Genomic DNA, 22,549 nt, shown 5'->3' with positions numbered 1-22,549 from the left:
AATATTTGCCATGCTCATTTAGAATAGGTACCTCATTGAAATTATCAAAAAGCAAAATCAAGTGACATACACAGGAAAGTTTCTATCTTTTATATCGGCTACAATATTTAATGTTCCAACAAGGATTTTCCTCTGTATCTGGATACTGGCAATGAAAGTACAGCTCAAATTCATAATTCTTGACTTTTTTCAAACAACAATAACTGTCATCTTGATGGAGGCTTGGCCTAGCAGTGACCTGAATGTGAATTTTAATTGTGTATCTTTCCATCTAATAAGAATACTTTTAAGCTCTCTTCAACGAGGATAAGTGTAAGAAACCCTTCTCGCACTTTGAGGTGGAGCGTCCAAAGACAATGGGTTTGTTGGATAGCTGCCAATACTGACCGCCCCTTAATACTAGACTTTGCCCATCCTAAAATAGCCTTGTCTTTGATCAAGACTATCTTTGAATGTAGTTCAGTCACAAGAATCAATAACTTAAATAGGAAACACAGTTCAAAGAATGAATGAACGAAGGTCCAAACTAACATTTTACTAAGTAATGGCCACAAAATATTTTAACAGAAAAGATATTGGGATATAGATAAAAATGTAATTTGAGTGTTTTAATTAACGTCAGTTGTAATAATCATTAAACTGGACTCATGCAGGCCTTATGGGTAGTCTGCACCTAGAAGCTGAATCCATGGCATTAGGCATTTGCTTGCATATTATAAATATTAAACAGACATAAAATTGCTTAAAGAATAATACAAATTCTGTGTTTCTATGTGACTTTTCTTCAGGACATTGGTTTGCCACATGAAACATTGGCAGGAAAATTGGTCTGTAGAGGTTTATGGATAGTCGCAATGCTCTAACTATGATCTGTTCTGCAAAGACCAAAGGTGTCAGATTCAATTGATGAAGCCACATGTGAATGCCTGCATTTAACAAATGCTTCTGTTTTTCAAAGTACTAAACAATATTCTTCTGAGGTTGGCTTTTGTGAACTTTGATATCAGCAAATAAGACGGGGATCTTCAGGAAACGTGTTTTCACTCCTCCTGTCCAAACTAGCCACGGGGACAGAAACACACAGGCTCAGAACCCTACATGACTGTTTAGTGAATTTAATAGCAGTCTCTGGTGCCTCAGACTGCAAGGCTACGAAATTCATCTTTCTACTGCAGTAGAGCAGGCACAGTATCAAGCAGAGAACATCACTGGTCCAAGGGATGTTGGCTTCTCAGGTAATGGTTGTCAAATTCCATCAGCAACAGTAGTATGAGGGAGAACCATATTCACATTTTCTATTTTCAGGAACTACACTCTTTTCGCTATCCAGACCAACTGCAAAGTCTGTGAGCCCGAGCAGGGCATAATATATTTGGAAATGCTGCTGATGCGTTTTCAAGCCTAAAATCACTGACTGTCATCTATATCTAATTTAAGCAAGTCCCATGTTTAACACACATTTAGCTTACTAAACTCAATGATAGTTTTGTCTCTAGAAACAACAGGTCATGGTTCATTCGGGGCTGCGTTAAAGAGAGACGTTTTACTGGCCTTCACAAAAAGATCAATGAATTCATCATGCAAGTCTAGCCTGCACATGTCAATGTCTGTAGGAGGTGATGGAATTATAGCTAGATTTCATACACTCCTAAAAATATATTTGAAAAAAATATTGTCAAATTAATTTCAGATTTGATAGTTTTGTGAAAACTACATGTACCTTTCACTGTTTCTATAATTAGAACTGTCAGGATGAAGGTCTGTAACTTTATTTATCCAGAAGTGTTGTAAATCTTGACTTGTTGATCTTTTTAAGTTAAAATGTGCCGACTAGTTCGAGTACATGAGTAGACAAAGTGGAAAAACTATACATTGCATTTTGCACCGTCTTCCTAAAGTTGAAAAACACTGGCACTGGCTGATGAGTCTAAATGGCAGTAACACAGTTAAAAGAAGCATAGGTTATACAATTTAATTGCCCATATAGAGATCATTAGATCTACATGTCCTGATTTTGGAGAAACTGAAACTGAATTGCATTATGTTGTCCTCTGTCACTAACAACACAAACTTAAAAAAGGAGTGGAATGCATCCAGAGTAATTGCAAGTGGTCTAGAGTAATTCAAACATTAATGCATTACTTTTGTGCCAACTGGTGTTAGGGCACACTAATTTTACCTATGTGGCATTTTCAAAGGTGGACTATGGTATTTTTTAATAGAAGAATGTGATGGCTGAAACAACTGTAGATACAACATTCCTCACTGTATTTCAAAAACAAAGTAACGAAAAAGTCACATTTTCAGGATTCTACAGGGGTGGTGACATTAACTACAGTGAAGAACATAGTTAAGCTTTTTTTAATTTTCTTTTTTAGTCCTCACTGTTCATCAAAGAGGCAAAGAAGCTCCAGGTGTAGGGGCGACAACGAGTGTCTACCAACTCTTCTAGGAAAGGAGAAGAGAAACAAGAACGATAGGCTCTCCACAAACTGGTTCATACATCTCAATTACAAACTTGATAATAGGAATTCCATACATTGTCCCTCATTATAAACTCACTTTCAAATTTATTGCATTGATGTAGTCAGGTCAGAGAAGGCTTTATTCGATTGAAGAAACAAACAATCAAGCTCAACGTTAAAAACATCTTCCAATTCATACAATCATAATTTCATTATTAATTAAATTCATAAAAGTTAAAAGATATTACATTTACAAAGCTATCATACAGTAGTTTGTTTTTTTATAAAAGTCCATAACGCATTAAAAGCAATTAGGTACACTGTTGTTTCCTTAGACTCAAAACAATTTTCAGGAAAGTTGTTAATCTAAAAACAGTGTGCTCATTCTCCAAATGTTGGAGAGCCAAGAAAGCAGGACAGCATTGACGTAGCCGCAGAGTTTCAAAATAGGAACAAGAAATGAGCTCTTAAGTGGAGAGTAAACCCTACAAAAAAAAGTAACATGTATCGTGGATTGTGGGGAAGTATTATCGCAAGGGCATGGTTGGAGGTTTTGAGACCAGTCGTTTCTTGTAGGGAGAGTCTGTGAAACCCCCCAGCCTAAAACGGTTAAAAGAAATCTATCGTGAGCACTAGGTACAAAAGTTAGGTAGGGTTGAATATTAAAAGTAGTTAAAACCATCTGATTGCGCAGGACTGTGGGTTTTAATATCTCAGATGACATTCTGATGGTGTCCAGATTGAGAATACCCCCACACTTTAATTCCTTCTTTGTTATTGCCCTGATTGTAGTAGGATTAGTAAAGTAGTCTAGATGGCCAAGATCCTTTAAAACATTTTAAACATAGTTTAAACATGGAATCCTCAGTGCACCTTCCAGTTTCAAAATGTCAATAAGGATGTCCCTGTTCAATTTGGCCTCAATTTTGGTCCAGAGTCTGTGCCATAACAGGACAGGCTCAAGCTTGATTAGATCTTAAATAAAAGGTAGACCTAGCTCGGCGTGACAGATACAAGCTGACGTACTACTTGGGACCGATAAGACGTTTCTTAGGAATGAGTTCTCTACTCTCTGGATTGGTAGCGGGTCAACATCCCCCAAACCCCTATCCCATATACTGCAGCTGAAACTCACTTGACTTTGCAGATTTTAATAGGCTCCTCTGGTGAGTTGTTACCTAATTTTTTCGCGAAGGCAGTAAGAGCATAGGTAGTACGTAAAAGTGCCATTTGTTTTGCTGCAGCTGCCTGTACCCAGCTATCATTATGGGAAAAAAGAATGCCCAGATAAGTAAAGGTCTTTGTAAACCCAATCTTTGACCTGTCACATACATATCTTTGCATTTCCTTATTCCCGAGCCGCAGCGCATGATAAAAGTTTTGGAGGAGTTTACCCATAGGCCTAAGTCTTTCATAAAAAGGCAGAAACTGTCCAAAACGCAGTGAAGGCCTACTTGCATAAGGGACATCAGCACAGCGTCCTCTGCGTATAGGAGAGCCGGGATGAGGCGGCCGGCTACCTGGGGGAAGTCCTGATTGTCTTTAATAAGAGCTTCCCCCAATCCATTTATATATAGGTTAAAAAGGAACGGAGCCAGGACAAAACCCTGCCTAACTTCGCTCCTAATTGGAAATGTAGCCGAGGGCTCGCCCTTCAATCCGCAGCGGATGCAGGCCTTTGCGTCGCGCCTTTGCGTCGCGCCTTTGCGTCGCTATAAAAACGTTTAAGAAAATAAATAATATTTATATCAACCCCCAGGCCTTCTAATATTGACCAAAGCTTAATGCGGCTGTGAGGTCGACAAATGCTAGAAAGAGATTCCCTTTTTTTTGCCCTGGTGTACTTCCCCACAATGAGGGAGAGGTTTATGCTCTGTTCGCTTTATGCCTTGTTCAACAGTCCCCACACCAATCCGAAAACCATACTGAAGGTCAGACAGGACAGAATTCTCATCAGCCCTGTCCTGAAGGCGTTCCAGAACAATTCTGCCCACTACCTTTGTTATGGCATCCAGCAGGGAGATTGGTCTGTAACAAACTGGATCGTGCCTGTCCCCCTTCTTAAAGATGGGCACAATAGTGGACTCCACCCAAGTGGGAAGGAAAATCTGTGCTACAGCTGGTGTTGAGCACCTGGACCAGCAGCGGCGCCCACAAGGAAATGTTTGATTTAAACATATCCACGGGAACCCCGTCCAGACCAGGCGCCTTACCGCCTTGGCTTGCATCTAAAGCTTGTTCCACTTCCTTCAAAGTAAACATAAGTTCCATGTGGTTTTTTAACTGATGATTTGAGCCCTGCACCCGATAATCTTGGATATCTGCTGTGCCAGGTGGACCCTTTCACGCAGGGTTTCCCTCACCCTTATACACTTGGGCAAAATGCCCAATACACATCTCTTCCGTTATGGCTATCTCAATTGAAGGACCAATCTCGGTGGTAAGAAATGGTGCCCGGATTACCTTCCAGAAGGCCACTGTGTCTCTAGATGTTGAGGCCACGTGAAGAGCCTCCCATACATCCTTCTTTAATGTGTTTTTTCTGTTCCTTATTGCTTGATTATATTCCCCTCTCGCTAGCCTTATCTCCAATGTGTTTCTCAGGTTTTCATGAAGTACCTTCTTTAGTTGGGAGTAAGCTTTAGTGCATCTAGTGTCAAACCACCCTTTCCGAGAGCTATTCCTCTTTTTGTGCCTTGTAAGGGACTCTATTATTGCAGTGGTTATTGCCATAAAGGAGATTAAAATTATGTCAGGGGGTGCTGTTTTAGTCAAGCATATCTCTGTGTGGTTTGCATTTAACTACCACTGCCTTAGTTACGGCAACGTGGTCTACCATGGCCCATCGAAGAGAGTACCTGTTGGTACTACCAATGAATATGTTTTCTAACAGCCGATCGTTGTTAACATTGAATCTAGAGGTTTTTCTCGATGGTAACATTATGGTCAGACACAGGGGAAATGGTCGCTAAGTGAGTTCCTTGAGACACGAAAAGAGTGTAAACTTTGTGCATGGTTGTTTGATACTAAAATGTAATCTAAGGTGGAGCAGAGGCCCCTACCGTTGAAAGTCCATGGCATTGGGGCTGGTTTTGGGCATATTTCATTGGCAAATCCCAAATCAAGGCTAAAAATAAGTTCTTTTAGCTGTTCCCCCATGGCAGTATGCCTGAAATGAGATGAGCATACTCCTTCTTCAAAACCTCCACACAAGTTATCTCCAACATTCTCACATATTGCACAATTAAAATCCCCTGCTAATATAAGTGTTGTGTTTTTACTCATTCTATTACCTACTGATCTCAAATCTTTGAGCATGTATCTAACGACAGTGCCCACTTTCCCAGGAAGAATATTATTGTAGAAGTTGCCCAGAACTATAGATGAAGATTTGTTGAAATCCATTCTAACTAGACGATAATGTTCGCCACTAGCAAGCATCGTAATGTTTTTTACATTCAAACTGCTAGGTATGTACATGCATAAGCCACCCTTGGCCCTTCCCCTCTGAACATTAACTGCTGGGTTGTGGTAGGTCCTGTATCCATTTAGGTGGATCGCTTCCTTGGACCAGGTCTCCTGAAAGCATAGGACCTCGAATTGTAAAATAAATTCCCACCACAATTGAATGTTTAACTTGAAACGAATTCCAGCAATGTTCCATGATGCTATGTTACTGATGGGAGGTTTAACTTCAGAAGGGGGTTACAAGGGTGAGTTACTGACCCAGATAAGTCATCATTTACATGTATGGACAGAGAGGGGACAGTCGAGTGCCCCTTGTTTGTTTGAGCTTCGGTCTTTAAACCCATTGATCCATATGCCTCCGGACTACTATTAACAACCAGACATACCTTTGGATCACTAGTTAGGAGAGAGAGGTTTGGATATCATGGGAGTCACCCTGTATCTCCGGATTCAAAATCGGGGGCCCTTGAACGAGTACACTATTGTTACTAACTGGATAGTCACATCTAGTGTTGTGTATACTCGTTAAATTCGACCCAAGATGACTCCTGCTGGTTACATGATTATATGATACGTGAAACCTAGGATCCAGTCAATCGTTATCTTCCAGGGAATTCAGGGGATCAAAGCGATTGCAAGCTGGGACAGGACGTATAGGCTGCCTTAGTCTAGAGTGATTATCTCTCTCATGATAAGGTCCCTGATATGATGGCAAATGGGATGGGGGTAGAAATATCCTAGTGGAACTATGTTTATATCATTGGGAATAGAAGGTCCACTGTTACCCCTTTCTAGGATTGTATGCACCAATATGGGTGATTTAAAGGTTAGTACAATACAGTCCCCACGTAAAGATTTGAACGAGTCACCAACTCACCCAATCCTGCGTGCCATTTTAAAATCTGAAAAAAGGGGTTATTTAAACCAGTCTTTCTGGTTAAGAAGTGAAGGGACTTATTCTTTAAGGTCAACCAGTGTTCAAAGGCATTGTTAGTTAAAGGAGGGACATTCGCCAGAACTACCGTATATGGAGTCGCTTCTGGGGGCAAGTGTAATTAAATGGTGGACTAAGGAACTGGTCTTTCTGTTCTTGCAGTTCTCTGCCCTTCCTAATTGCTTTATTTCCGCCTGTTGCCCCCTCAGCCTAAGCTCCCCTTTCTGAGGCAACGGGATTACTAGAAGGTATTATTGTGTGTCTATCTATGCTGAGGCGGTGGCCAGCATTGGCAGGTGGATTCCCTACTCTAGGGGAAGTCGTATGGGAGTTATTACTCCTATTTGATGTCTGTTTAGTGGTAGTCAAGGGACCCTTATTGGTTTTGCCCTTGTCAGCAGCGGGTAGCCCCTTGTTCCCATTTACCCTCTATGTGGGTTTACTCTGTTTTAAGGTGGTTTTGCTCTTTTTTTATTTCCAATGGATTTGGTGGTATGATTTAGCTTGCAAGTGGCCTTTTCCCTCTGGTGGTAATTTTAGAGTTGACAGGGCTTGATCCACAATCAGGAGACAAAATGGGGGTAGAGTCTGATGTTATGTCTATTGTTGCTTGGGCCGAAGTGCTTGGGGGTGAAGATAATGTCTTGTTGTTAGTTATCGTAGCTACATCTGTACACACCAGTGTAGTGGAAAGTCTATGCAGGGAGGGTTGGGGTGTTAAGTAGAGTCTGTGTTCTGTCAATTTAATTTCATTTATCAGGCATGATTCCACCCTTTGGAGAAAGGCATTTTGTGTCCCGTGACATTTGAACCTTTAGTGTTCTTTAGTTTACTCATGTTAGGCGGTCATTAGCCACAATAATAGAAAGGAAGTTGGCAATGCAGTTACACTTAATACAACATTGGCCCCATTAGAAAGAAAAGCAAACAAGAAAAACTTAGGGGGAATGGCCCAGCCCTGCCTCGTACTGTCTCTGACGGGCTCGGACAGGCCCGCCCCTGGCCCGGGCATGCCCGCGCGCGTCCCGCGATGAGTGAGCCCTGCTGAAATTTAAAGTGCCTCCGGGCGCCTGATGCGGGCGGCGGCGGCGGAGTCAGCCACTGGGGAATCTGGGACCTGCAGTCCTGTCCCGCTCCTGCTCTCCCCCTTCAAAGATGATGGTGCTGGCAAAAAAGGGCTTCATGCGCTGCATGAGCCCTGCTGAAATTTAAAGCGCCTCCGGGCACGTGATGCAGGTGTCGGTGGCGGAGTCAGCCGCTGGGGAGCCTGGGACCTGTAGTCCTGTCCCGCTCCTGCTCTCCCCCTTCAAAGACGATGGTGCTGGCAAAAAAGGCCTTCATTGGACCTCTATGATTTGTGAAGGAAGGTGTTAGAGTCTCCTACTGGGTTACAAGAGCATAGTTAATCTTGTTGAAAAGAATATCAAGAATAACTCCTGGCAAGGGAGCATTAGATTTACTAATACTATGAATGCAAATATAGTTGCTTAACTTCGGCCACTGAGATTTGCTTTAAGGAATTTCACTAAAGTTTGCTTATCAGGGTTAACCATTAACTTTCCTTGAGAAAGTTTCTATGAAAAGACTTTTACATTTTTGGACGATGAATCAATCTAAAGGATCTACATACTAGACAACTCCCGCTTCCATATGAAATGAAAAGCCCTGGATCTTTCCTACATTCCCACAATAAGAATTTACTAATAAGACATTAGGGCTATGATGGAGATTACTTTAGATAGTTGTTTGACCCTGATAATTGGCATACCACCTTTTACATCCTTCCCTCAGATTGCCCACCCAACACAATACAATGGCTTCAGTAGCTTGATAACTATGCCAGTGGTGGCTCACACAGGTAAGAGTGGTGGGGTGGGGCGGGCGGGGTGGTGGAAGTCGACCGACAATGGGATAAATAAAGCCACTTACTTTGCGCTCGCTGCATCGCTGATGTGGTGATGCGGCAAGCGCAACGTAGGTATTTAAAAAAAATATATATTTTACTTATCCCATCGTCTGTTGACTTCCACCACCCCTGCGCCGCCTCACTGTTCTTACCTGTGTGAGATGCTACTGGTTTATGCAGAGGAAGAAACCCCCATCTTAACAAATTTTTGCTAATTGAAAATGGTGAAGGCCCATAGAGAGAGAGTCAGAGAGCACTGCCCCTTGGCCAATAAACAGTCATTAACCCTTAATATTTTAACTGATAGAATCTATAACTGGTGGCTAAGAGGTAATTCTTACCAGCACTTGCATACCCAACCCTACAGCTTAATCATCAACACATAAATAGGCAGCAAAGGGGACTGTTCAGCCTTAAAGACTAACAGACCATAAAGCAGCCTGTCTGTATGAAAGGTACTAAATATAAGGGTATGCTTACTTTCTTAGTGATAGTTTACTTCCTGAGTCATCAGTCTGGAGACTATACTGTTCCCCACACAGTACTCTGGAAGCATTATTCCTCCTGGTGCAATATTCATGATGCAGTATATTCATGACAATGTATTCTGTGACACTGCTTCTTCAGATATATTTTTCTGAGTGATGAATTCTTCTAGAAATTCTATTCAGAACATAATGTTCTTTCAAGCCCACTATTCTGGAATGGTTATTATCCTTCTTGTAGCAGTACCCAGTGTAAACTGCTTTCTTGGGCAATATTTTATCCCTATCAAGAGATGTAATATATACCCATGGCAATACATTCTGTAGTATTGACTTTCAAGAATATACTCTGTGTATGCATTCTGCTTCTTGAAATCATTTGTGGGGGATAATCTTGTTTCTGACCTGTTATTCTGAAAATCTTATTCATTCCTTCTGGAGCAGGATTCAGCAGATACATCTAATTAGGGGACACTGTTAAGCAATGTTTATTCTCCTGGTAGGTCATTTTGTTCCACTTGGCATACTTTCTGGTGTAGGGTTGCTTTTGGGAACCTTGCCACCTGTAGCATACTCCAGTGCTATTTTGCTACATCCTTTGCAACATTAAGCCTTCTGTCTGAGACGATAGAGGAGGTAAGGTTTGCTGCATTGTCCTCTTAGAACGCAGTGGCATAAAGAAACTTGAACTGCAAAGTACATGGATGGGCCCCCCTCTGGAGTCAGTCAGGAGTTCTCAGGAGAGGGTACTGTGCTAAAGGGGCCTCCTGGAGCTCAGGGGTCCCCACACAGTGGGGGCCTGTGTTATGCCACTGATAGTACATGGTCCACCCTAAGCAACAGTAATTCAAAGTTCTTCCTGATGTATAGTCTGGTATATATTTCTTCCCTGATATAATACAATTGCACAATTTTCCTCCTGACACTTTATTCTAGTAGAGTTTGTGGTGCACCATTTTGGGGATTAAACATATGTAACATTCTCAATCACTAGTCTATATATATAAAAACAAATGTATGTCTGTCTGTTTGTCCTTTATGCATTACTACACCATTCACCATTCATCCGATTGTCATGAAATGTTGGGAAGTTGTTGAGTACACTCCAGCGAAGGTTTCTGGCCAAAAAAAAAAAAAAAAAAAAATTGTTAAAAGTTGTTGAGTACACTCCCGTGAAGGTTTCTGGCACAAAAAATAAAAATTGCTAAATATCGACCCCCCAGGGCCCTCATAATCTTTCCAATACTGACGTTTACATTTTCCGGTGCGACTCACATTTTGCAATAACCCTTAACAAAGCACAATCGCTGAAAGTGTGTGGATTAGATTTGGAGAATCCATGCTTCTCACATGGACAACTGTATGTGGACAGCTCACGAGTTGGAAAACCTTCTGATTTATTTGTGTACGCACTAGACAGAAAAACAAAAAATACCATGTATCCACAAGCACTCGAATAAATAAACAGAATTAAAACAACACTTTAAAAAGGTTTTACATATTAAAATGAATAAGTTTCAATAAAAATGACACAATGTAAATTGAATGTTATCATAACAAGTTTCCTTAAAATTCCTTTCTTCTGAGATCGCAGCAACGCGCGACGGGTGAGCTAGTTATTAATATATGGCAGAATAAAAACACACATCAAGGAAGATGAGACTGCTGCCTAGAGATAGCTTTCAAACTGAGCTTCCTATAGACATTAGTGCATAATACAAATAATGCTTATACACCTAGTCATAATACAAATGCAAAACATTATTTGTTTATAATGTCACAGAAAATCACAGCAGTTAAATACCTCAGTCTGTTGGTGCAAAGCAATTGACTTGAAGCTGTTTGTAAAGCGGAATATTAATATATATACTTTCTAAAAAAACTGTAGTATTGTAATTTCCTCCATCAGTGTTATTTTCACTACAGGATCCTGCTCTGGAGGAATAAAAGCTGACATATGTAGCAGCTCTATAAGCCACAGCCTGGAAATGAAACAGAAATTTAGGACCTTGACCGAATATTCCGTCGTCAACATGGAGGTTGTCCTTTCCACCGTGTTATAAGAGCATTTTAGCCTATGGCACATGCAATACAAACGACAACATATCCAACATATTTCTGCAGAGTGTCCCATCCACCAAATTCTAAAGCAGCCCCATAATCTGTCAGGGCATCCATTTCAATATTATAATGTTAATGTTCCTACAAAAGACAATACTGACCAATTTCCACCTGTCACAATGCTCCTTAATGTTGGCAAATGTTTTGCTAAAAAGGTGGTTTAAAAGATCTAGGGGGTATTTTATCATTTTAAAGCCATCTGATTTTTAGACTATTTAAGCCACACTTAATCTATTTTTGAGACAACAGCAAGAAATCCCACATTTATAAATACTTTGTAATTGTTACATGAGTCTTGAAATCAGAGAGAAAACCTTTAGGTGGACCAAGGTTTGGATTAACTAATGAAGAACATCTTCTGCATAAAGCAGAAATTGCTGCTCCTGTTCAAAGTATGAGACTACCTCTCCCCGTATGATACTACCTCTCCCCATCTTGATGCAGTTCTATCATGTTAACATTGTTGCAGTGCAAAGCACCCTCATACCAATTGGTCCAGGAAAATTATATTGTTAGACCTGGCATCATTGGTGTGAGTCTCCCTTCCATTTTGACGGATTGCCTCCTCTGTTTTTATATGTTTTTGCTGGTTTTATGCTTTGGGCACTGTGCCACTGCTAATCAGTGCCACAGTGCAAGTGCTCCCTATGTTACATTTATGTACTAATTGGTTATTACATGATTGGGTTATTTGATTTATCGGTCAGCCCCAAGTACAGTGCACCATGTGTGCCCAGGGCTTGTAAATGAAATGCTGCTGGTGGGCTTGCAGCACTGGTTGTGCCACCCACAGAAGCAGCTTGTAAAGTGTGTCTCAGGCCTGCCATTGCACGGCCTGTGTGCAGTCTAGCACTGCCAAGTCGACTTGGCCAAGTGCACCCACTTGCCAGTCCCTAAACCTTCCCTTTGTTTCGTATTAGATACCCCTATGGTAGCCCCAAGGGCAGGGTGCATTGTAAGTATAAGGTAGGACATGCTCTGATGTGTGTAGCATGTTCTAATAGTGAATTACAGCCATTTTGTTTTTTACTATTGAAGACTACCTGTTCTCATAGACCAGAATGGGCAGTTAGATTATTAATTATTATAATCCTAACTGACTCAGGGAACATGGTAGAAATTCGAATTTAGTATGCCTGAACTCAGAATAATAAAATACATCTTTTAGTAAAGTTGGTTTTACTATTCTGTGTTTGAAAATACCACTTTTAGAAAGTAGGTATTTTCTTGCCTGACTGTCCAGGCCTGTCTCTGCTAGGTTGTGTAGTGCTTCTCTGGGTTTGTGAGTGACAGGGCTGGGGGATTCCAGGAGACAGGCTGGGGCAGCCCTGTGGTGAATAGAGAGATCTGCATCTAGATGGGAGGGAGGAGTTGCACCTGGGACCTGTATAGGGCTGGGCCTTCCCTCTACAATGCTTGCTCCACCTCCTGTGGCGTGGCTGATGTCTCTGACCTGCACTGTAAAAGGAGGGGAGAGAGTCATGTTGTCAGGCTCGGCTCTGGTTCTCTTCGGGGCTGTGCTGAATAACCTTTATCTCCCCCCACACGACTCCCCCAGAGTCTGACGTAGAATACACAGACTACTAAGATCGTCCCGTGAGGGCGGGAAAGGAAGGGGACAGCGGGGAGGGAGAGCTGAAACAACAAGAACAAGGAATTAGAAACCAACCCCCCCGAAACCCCACTAGGAACTATCTCTACAATCCTTCCTTACTATATACAACAATGATCAATGCCCATACCTGTAAGAAAAAATATGAGAGGCTTTGTATTGTGGGAGGAAGGAGGAGGGTCATGATTGTGGAAGCGAGCCAACCGTAACAACAAACACAGGAAAACACAATGAGCTTATGATAGCACGTGACTCAACATTTCTAACTCTTAGTACATACTACCTACCACTCATTTAGGGTGTTTCTTTGTAGGCTACACCAATCCCCTTGATCACGTACCCCCGAATCGTCTCCCCTGGATATTAAATACAAAGCGTAAAATGGTTTGATGAAAATAAAGGAATCATAAAGAAAAAAGGGCAGGATAGGTTAATGCACCCTTTCCTATGATTCCTGACGACTAATGTGCTCTTTTCTCCCACAGGTGAAGATACCAGAATCGTAGCTTTCTCCGTATCCGGACCAAATGATAACTCTTTCCAAATCGCAGAGACAGACTGCCCAGTTACTGTTATACTCTGCAAGCTTGCATAGTCAATCGTTAGGTTTAGCAGTAATGGTCCGTTCTAAACACAAACCGGAAACAAACCTCTCCCTGCAATGAAAACGCAGAACCCTGTTTCGTCCAACAGGGAGAGGTAGAGAAACCTTTTGAATCACAAGACTTCCCAAAGTACTTGGTTGGCGCTCACCGCCGTGTGCGCTAAATACACTGAACAAATGTTTTTTCCACCCAACCAACACGGGGTGAAACAAGACACAGCCGGAAACCAAGTTCCAAAACAGAATCTTACTGCTACTCCATCTTACCGACCAGTTTGTAGAGAAGGCAAAATTATCGGCACTGCACGTGAAGAATTGCCGAGTCTTATTTCCTGGGTCTGCGTGCGTAGCGTCAGAACGTGACGTCGTCCTCACTCCTTCTGGGTAATGTAGTTCAGCCTGTACGGTGGCATCTTAACCCGCATTACGCGGACAGCGGCCATACCAGGCGAAACCCGACAGTACATCCCCCCTCACAAGGGGCGCTGGCCAGCAGCAGGTTTCCCAGGAAACAACCGATGGAACTTGGCCGCCAAACGAGGAGCGTGAACCAAACGCGCAGGCTCCCACGAGTTCTCCTCCTGGCCATAGCCCTTCCAGGAGATGAGGTACTGCAAATGCCCCTGCACCCACCTGGAGTCAAGCACCCCCTGTACTTCGTATTCACGGTCCTGATGCACCCAGATAGGCAACGGTGCACGCCGAACCGGACAAAGAGATGGTTTTAACAGGGACACATGAAAAACAGGGTGAATTCTCAAATGGGCAGGCAAACTCAACCTAACCGAGACCGGGGACACATGTGGAATTACCCTATATGGGCGTATGAACCTAGGATTAAACACTCTGTGTTTCTAAAACCTGATATGTCGAGTAGACAACCACACCAGGTCACCCTTCTTGTACACAGGGCAAGGCCTGCGGTGTTTATCCGCCTGAGCCTTGTACGTACTCTTAGCCTTGACAAGATTCCTGCGAGCATCCGAGAGTATTCGGCGTATGCGCAGCAATCTGGCCCTGATGTCTGGCAGTTTGACATTGTGACTTGGAAGCAACAAAGGACTGACTCTGGGATGATGGCCATATGAACAGAAAAACGGTGAATGGAGAGTTGATGAATGTTGTGTGCTGTTATAGGCCACTTCTGCCACCCACAGCCAATCCACCCATCCATCTGTGTTGGCCTGAACATAGCAACGCAAATATTGCTTCAGGGTCTGATTAAGTCTTTCGGTCTGACCATCTGTCTGGGGATGGAAGCTGATAGACAAGGAAGAGGAAACATCCAATGCAGAGCACCAGGTCTTCCAAACACGGGCAGTGAATTGGGCCCCTCTATCCGACACTATCACCCTCGGGAGACCATGCAACCTCACTACATTCATCAAAAGGAGGTGTGCCAAAAGACCAGCCGTGGGTACCTGATTGCAAGCAATAAAATGCCCCATTTTGGTCAGATAATCCACCACCACCAGGATAGCTGTCTTTCCCTGATCCTTGGGAAGCCCAACAATAAAGTCAACGGAAAACCTCTCCCAGGGTGTTTCGGGGGTAGGCAAAGGTCTCAGGAGCCCCTGTGGTCGCTGGTGCTCGGATTTCATCTGGGCGCACGTCATGCACTCCTTTCCCCATCGACTCAGGTCGACCCTTATCGACGGCCACCAGAACTGTCTCAAAACTTTTTCAATTTTCAAGAGTCTTAACAAATCCCATGTGACCAGCACAGGGGGCTTCATGACACCAAGCGAACACTGTCTTTTGGAGAGTCTTAGTAGGAACTAACACTTGGGATCCCCTCATAGGTACTCCATGTCTCATTCTCCATTCCGGGTGGTGTCGAAGCCAGGTTCTCCATACACAAGTCTGAATTCCTTTAAGTACACTTTGCAGAAAGTCCTTAGTTTGAGTTACACCCACAACCTTGGCAGGATCAATGATGGTTCTGTGAGGTGTCAACGCATGCATGGCTGGATTTTCTTGTCTCGTCAGAGCATCAGCTTTTTTGTTCTCACTGCCAGGCCTGAGCGTGACGATGAACCTGTCTTCCTCAAAGAATAACCTCCAGCGCAACTGTCTAGGTGCAAGATGAAGGGCCGCCCGAAAAAACTGTAGGTTCCGGTGATCTGTGTAGACTGTCACCTGATGAACAGCGCCCAGCAACCAATGTCTCCATTCCACGAATGCATCCCGTATGGCCAACAATTTCTTTTCCGCGATTGTATAATTCACTTAAGCGGGACTAAGCTTTCGGACAGGAAGGCAATGGGGTGTAACTGTCCTGTGGATTCCTCCCTCTGAGACAACACCGCCCCTAAGGCTACTTCAGAGGCATCGGCTTCCACCACAAAAGGCAGGTCAGGATTGGCGTGAGTCAGAAGGGAGCCGTGGAGAATGCGTCTTTCAAAGAATCAAAAGCCCCTTGTGCCTCGGGGTCCCATATGAACGGAACATTCTTTCTTGTGAGACGGGTCAAAGGAGTCACCAAAGCAGAGAACCCTCGAATGAACCGCCGATAAAAGTTGGCGAATCCCAATAGACATTGGATGTCCTTCACAGTGTTCGGACGAGGCCACTCTTTTATTGTTTTTACCTTTCTCTCTGCCATGAGTTGTCCAGAAGGTGTTAGCATCACCCCTAAGAATTCCACTGTGCTCACATGAAATTCACATTTTGTGATCTTACAGTACCACTGGTGTTGCTGCAAGGCTTGGAGTACTTGTCTCACATGGCTCGTGTGTTCTTTGGTATTGTTGGAAAAGACCAGAATATCGTCTATATACACGACTACGAAAAGATCAAGATACTCCCTCAGAACTTCATTAAGAAAGAACTGGAAGGCGGCCGGGGCGTTGCATAGCCCAAAGGGCATAACCAGGTATTCAAAGAGCCCATACCGCGTCTTAAAAGCCGTCTTCCATTCATCGCCTTGCCGTATTCGGACAAGATGATACGCACCGCGCAAATCGAGTTTGGTATAAACAGTGGCGGATCGTATTTGTTCCAACAACATGGGTATCAATGGCAAAGGATATTGATTTTTGATTGTGATGGTGTTCAAGGCTCGGTAATCAATACAACACCTCTTCTCTCCGTTGGCCTTGGGTATAAAAAACAGAGGGGAAGCAGCAGGTGACCTTGACGGCCGTATATACCCTATGGCCAAATATTTGTCCAGATATGCCCGCAAATATTCATTTTCCGGCACTGTGAGGGCGTAGAGCCTTCCGTTGGGTACCACCGATCCTGAGAGGAGGTCTATTCGGCAGTCATAGGCTCTATGCGGCGGAAGTTCGTCAGCCCGCTCATCACTGAAGACCTCCTTGAATGTTTCATAACAAGGTGGCAGAACTACTTCTTTCTCAGCAGCCGTGGCTATGCCATGTATCGTAGCGAACATCTTGGAGGGGCCGTCTGAATTAAGCAGACACTGTTTCTGACAATACTCAGATGTGAATTGTATGGTTTTGGTGGTCCATTGTATGGTTGGTTTGTGTTTCTGTAACCAGGGAAGCCCCAGAATAATATCATATTGAGGTGCTTGAATTATATTGAATGACAATAATTCGTGATGGCTCCCCTGATAAGTGAGGACATAATTAAGGGGTATGGAACTTAATAGGTCCTGCTATTAATTCGCTTCCATCCACCGCATACACCATTTCAGGTTGACTTTTGGAAGTAAACCGAACACCCAATCTTTTTGCTTCCGTATAATCCATGAAACATCCCATTGCACCGGAATCCACCATGGCTTTAATGGCTTTTTCGCTTGAGTCAACAACCAACGTCATAGCCAAAAACAAATGATTGATTTCTTGGTCACAGCCTGGTGTTATTTAAGGGATGACATTCTTGCTTGACAGGTTCCCTTCGCTCACCTTCAAGCACTGGAGTTTTCCTACTTCGTCTCACTGGTTCCTGCGGCGGTTTGTCCTGCCCTAAACTTTCCCGGTTTGGGCTTCACTGGACAATCCCTTAAATAGTGAACCTTTTTTTCGCAGTTTAAACATAGTCCGAATTTTCTACGGTGCTCCTTTTCATGTACAGTCAGAGCTGCCCGTACTGCTCCAATTTCCATGGACTCTGAGGAGGTACCTGCTTTCTCCCCCACTCCCCCTTTCTCGTAGGGCAAGACGGGTTGCTCTATGTTCTTGGTGTCTCCCTTTCTTTCTCGTATTCTGTGATCCAACCGCATTGTCAACTCAATAAGGGCGGTGCAGGAGCGAGGCTGTGGATCTATATGGGCCAGCACATCTTTCATCTCATCGTTTAGTCCTTGATAGAATAAGGCAGATTGCTTTACCTCTGGCCAATCAGTCTCGGCTACCAAACAACGAAAACTGTTCAAATAAGTCACCAGATCTGAGGTGCCTTGCTTCAGGACTAACAGTTCCCGATCAGCGGTAAACATTTCGGCTCTCCGATCAAAGGTTTTTTCGAATTCCAACCTGAACTCATCCCAATCGAAGACTAGTGGATCGTCTCGCCTGACCACAGGGACTGCCCATTGTGCCGCCTCCCCCCCCGAGATAGGAAACAAGAAAAGCAACCTTAGCCTGTAATCCCCTTATCCTGACTTAGAAGTAAGGGTCCCTATTTGGACAATGGTGAATACCATTGCCAACTAGAGACCCCATGATCTAACATATATCAATACATAAATACATAGATATTTCATAAATACCCAGTAATGTAGCAAACCCATCTGAAATAAGAAGCAAAATGCCCCAATGCAAGATAAGAAGGAAAATTTGAAAGTGGAGTATCCTGTTTGAGTTGAAACTGTGTAAGATGAGGACATGAAATTACACTGATGGCTTAGCAACAGATTACAGAATAGATTCCAGTACCATATTTTAAAGATGAATGGAAACCATAAATCCTCCGATTTCGGGTGAAAATGTTATCTCTTGAATACACTGATGGAATTAACTTCCGCAATAATATATTTATGGTGGAGCACATTGCATCTGCACATTTGCCTTTGAATTTAGCACTTTCTCCAGAAATCTGTCTTCACTTACTACCCAACTCTAAACCAATCCCCACATTTATGTTGAGGGGACATAATACCTTTCAAGAGTTTCTTTGCAAAATTAGGTCCCATGTAGACAAATGCATTCTCTCTTAGACAAATAACAAAAGGGTGTGTTGCTAAGGTTTTTCAGAGCCACTAAACAGATAAGTTAAAGTAATTTCCAAGGCCATATTAATAACAGATGCAGACTCCTTGGATTCGTTCTGTTAGTGCTGAGTACATGGACATGGTCTTTTGCTTCTTCTTCGACATTCCCAAAATATGTAGTTATATTAAGGTTTAAACTTTACCAAATAATCCCAAAGGAAATAAATAGACCATAGGACCTTTTTAAACTTTAAAGGCCTCCTTTACCTATTTTTGGCAAAAAGCAGCATTGCAAGCCTTCCTGCTGCACTGCACTAAAACAAAGGAAAAGGGCTGGAATGCTCTGTATCTATGAGATATGGTGCATTCCTGTCCTCATTTACTACTCTTGTGCACAAATGGCTGCCTAGCGCCAACTCAGGCACCTTTGCACTATGGTGCTAAGGTGTCTGCATTGAAATCAGGTTGTTTTCGTGCAGGAAGTAACACATTCCTTCAGAAAAACTACTGTTATGCCACCGCTGGGTAGGCGTAGACTTTAGATGCATTGACAGCTTTACAGTATGTTGCAAAGTTGGGAATGTGTCAAATGCTATGGGTTTTATGTAGGAACACCCACCATAATGGCCATGGTATGCCACACTATCGCAGTGTGAGGCAACGTAGCGACATGCTCTGCGTTGCCTCACACCATATCTACGAGGCCATGAAAAGCCATGCAGGGTGGCTTTATGTGACTTCTTAGATATGTCACTGCAGTGTGTGCCACCGAAGCGTCATTAAAAGTGATGTTCCTGCAGCAAACGGGGCTTGTAAATGAACCCCCAAGATTTTTATAGGAGATACAGATATATCGCTGTGCTCAGTAGCTGCTCCAGTTAGCCAATCCTAGCCATCATTTGTCATAGTCCATGCTGGTCACAAACTATTGACAAATTTGACTCCTACTCATAAATAGGAAGGTGGCACCCCTTTCACACCACCATCAGTTAGCAATTCAGACAGGGTCGGATATGCGTTTTGAAATACTTTTCAACTCTTGAAAGGATTTTTGTACATAAAGAATAATGCTCTTTTGTGGTCACAAAGCCTATGATTTTGCAATTAACAGACTTTGCAATTACATTAGAGCTTTGTACATGAGGCTCTAAGTGTCCTACCAGAAAGTCAACAAAGTAACAGTTTAAAATTTTAAAACAAAATATCCCCAAACCACTGCATCGTTGCGAAGAATTTAAGCGGGGGAACAGCCATCATATATAGAGTGGGTGTATCAACACTTTGTCATCAGCTTCCTATGGGCCTCCAACAAAGAACATGTGCTCATCTAATATCAGGTGCCCCCTCCTTTCCATTTGAATTTGCTGACTGGTTTATCCAGTGCACATGTGGGAAGATAAGATATAGTAACAATTAAGCAATAGAAAAGAATAAAAACATACATAAATTCCATACATTTAGAGTTTTTGAGGAGATATTTAATTTCTAATACGTCTTACAAAGGAAAGGCAAATAATAAAAGAAGATAACATTATGACAGCCATCATCCTTATAAAATACAAAAGAATTTAATAAGATACATTTCTAATATTCCTTATTATACAAAAACAATGAATGGGGGTGTGGCTAGCTGGCTAAGATGGCAAACGCGCTTTAGGACAGCTCCGCATTGCTGGCCAATTATCCTACAAGATTTAACGGTCCCTAGCATCATCCATATCCTACTGTAGTTACCACGGGCACAGAATACCGCGCTGCATGCTGCGGCTTTGAGACTGGGGGCTGAAACATGCCACAGACTGGTGAACAGACATTCACTGACTCTGGGCGGGTCGCAGCTGGTGGACATCTTGGAGACTGAAGCACGGCCGGTGCATCGCTGTAGTGACTACCGGCCTAGGTGCTGCTGAGGAGTGTCGTGGGTAGCAGTAGCTGACTGAGGGTAACCCCAGTGAAGAGAGACCGGTGGTCAGAGGACGAACCCCGACACCAGATGATGGCGGGCGGCGACGCCATAGCAGAGTGCCACAGACAGAGGTGAGGTGAGCTGTGCGGGCCTAGTGGAGAGGAACCCAGAGCTGAGAAGCCCTGCATATGTGTACCGACACGAGTGTCTGTACACGTGGATCAGCTGTGAAGAGTGAGCCGGGAATGTACATTGCGTTGCTGGGGTCCGGGGGCTGGGTCAAGCCTAGTTCCAGCAGCGGGGGAGTGAGAAAGTTCAAGCTCAGGAAAGCTCCACTGAGACTCAGGTAGACAGGGCAAGTCCAGCTACCACCAAGGCCGCGACCTGGGGGAGCATGGCGTCTACGAACACCGGCTTGGGACACAGTTGACCAGAGAGAGGCCCAGAGGTGCTGCTAGACCGGGCTGTGCTCCTGATAACAGAGAGAAGCGGCGTGTGGAGTACGAGAACCCCCTGCTGCAGGGAAGGAGTATGGATGCACAAGACAACTACATTGGGCTTGGGCCCTGAGGAGACAGCCATTTCTGCAGCGCACTGCGCCTCTGGGGGCCGCACCACATAAGTCGGCCTTCCTGAACATGACACCACATACTATCATAATCTGTGGCCGGTAGTAAAAGTAGAAATAAATGACCCACAGACTCGCATTCTGTGCTGGCGTAGTTACTGGCGGAGAGAGCGCCAAAACTGAGAACCGGCTGCCAAGTGGGTAATAGGCGAAAACAAACGAGCCGCTCTGCCCTGCTACACGGCGAGTTACAACTCCGCAGTGGTGGCCCACAGTAGAAACTGCAGGAGGCTGGCAGAGTACAAAGACAAGTGAAGCGGAGGGTCCTGTGGCCCCTGAAGTAAGGTACGTGGAAGTGTGCACTGTGTAGCTGGGGACCGGGGCTAGTCCGAGCCTAGACCCAGCATTAGGTAGCAAGAAAACATACGCGCACAACAGCCCCATAAAGACCCAGGCAGACAGAACAAGCCAAATCGCTACCAAGACCGAGGCCCGGGGGAGCGTTATTACCATCATGAGCACCATACTGGGACACAACTAACAAGAGGGAGGCCCTGCAGTGCTGCCGGATCCGGCTGCACCCCAGAATCCAGAGGGAGGCGACGTTTGGACTACGTGACCCCCCATTACAGAGAATGAGCACAGACACACAGGGTTCCTACATCAGGCGTGGGTACTGATGAGGTGGCCATTTCCATGGCGCGCAACGTCATTACATTCTGGCCTGCAGAAGGTGGCCATTTTGCTCATAATAGAACATTTTGCCATAATTGGTGACCGGCATTCAACATACGAGTCCCACAGGCTTGTTTCCTGTGGCGGAGAAGCTGCTGCCAAAGAGAACACCAATGCTGTGACATCAGCTAAAGAGTGGGGGATGGGCGAAAGAAAACAAGCTGCGCTGTCCTGACGCACGATCGGACACAACTACTCGGTGGTGACCCACAACCGAAGCTACTGGAGGCCGACAGCATCCACTGTCAAGTAAAGCATTAGGCCCAGTGACCTCTGGGGTACGGGACGCAGCTGGGGCTGCCGCGACTGTGGACACCAAGGGGCAGAATCACTGCTTTATCTGCAGTTTTTGCCGCTAAAGCGGCGATATTCTTATCGCCCCATTAACAAGGTGGCGCTACCATACATTAGAGCATGTTAGCAGCCGATTTCGTAATGCATCTCAGGATAGCAATAGATATCGCTAACAAGATGCAAAGTAGGTGTTCCCTCCTAAGATAACATGTGAAATGCTCGCGAAACCAACATCGCGGTATTACCAATGCTACCCCTGAACAGCGAAGCGATGATAAATGGCGCGCTAAGCCCCCATTATCGCATGATTCCAACTCTTGAAAAAA

At 43.9% G+C, this 22,549-nt stretch overlaps 1 protein-coding gene across 1 annotated transcript in view; it reads left to right on the top strand.

Moving 5' to 3' along the window:
- RNF207 (ring finger protein 207) overlaps positions 1 to 22,549 on the top strand; it is a 900,262-nt gene that overhangs the window by 492,992 nt on the left and 384,721 nt on the right. The window lies entirely within an intron of this gene.

Source organism: Lissotriton vulgaris, chromosome 5, assembly GCF_964263255.1.
Source record: "Lissotriton vulgaris chromosome 5, aLisVul1.2, whole genome shotgun sequence".
In the NCBI taxonomy this organism is placed as follows: Eukaryota; Metazoa; Chordata; class Amphibia; order Caudata; family Salamandridae; genus Lissotriton; species Lissotriton vulgaris.
Note: the sequence above shows the minus strand (reverse complement) of the source record. Positions and strands in the feature narration are given on the sequence as shown.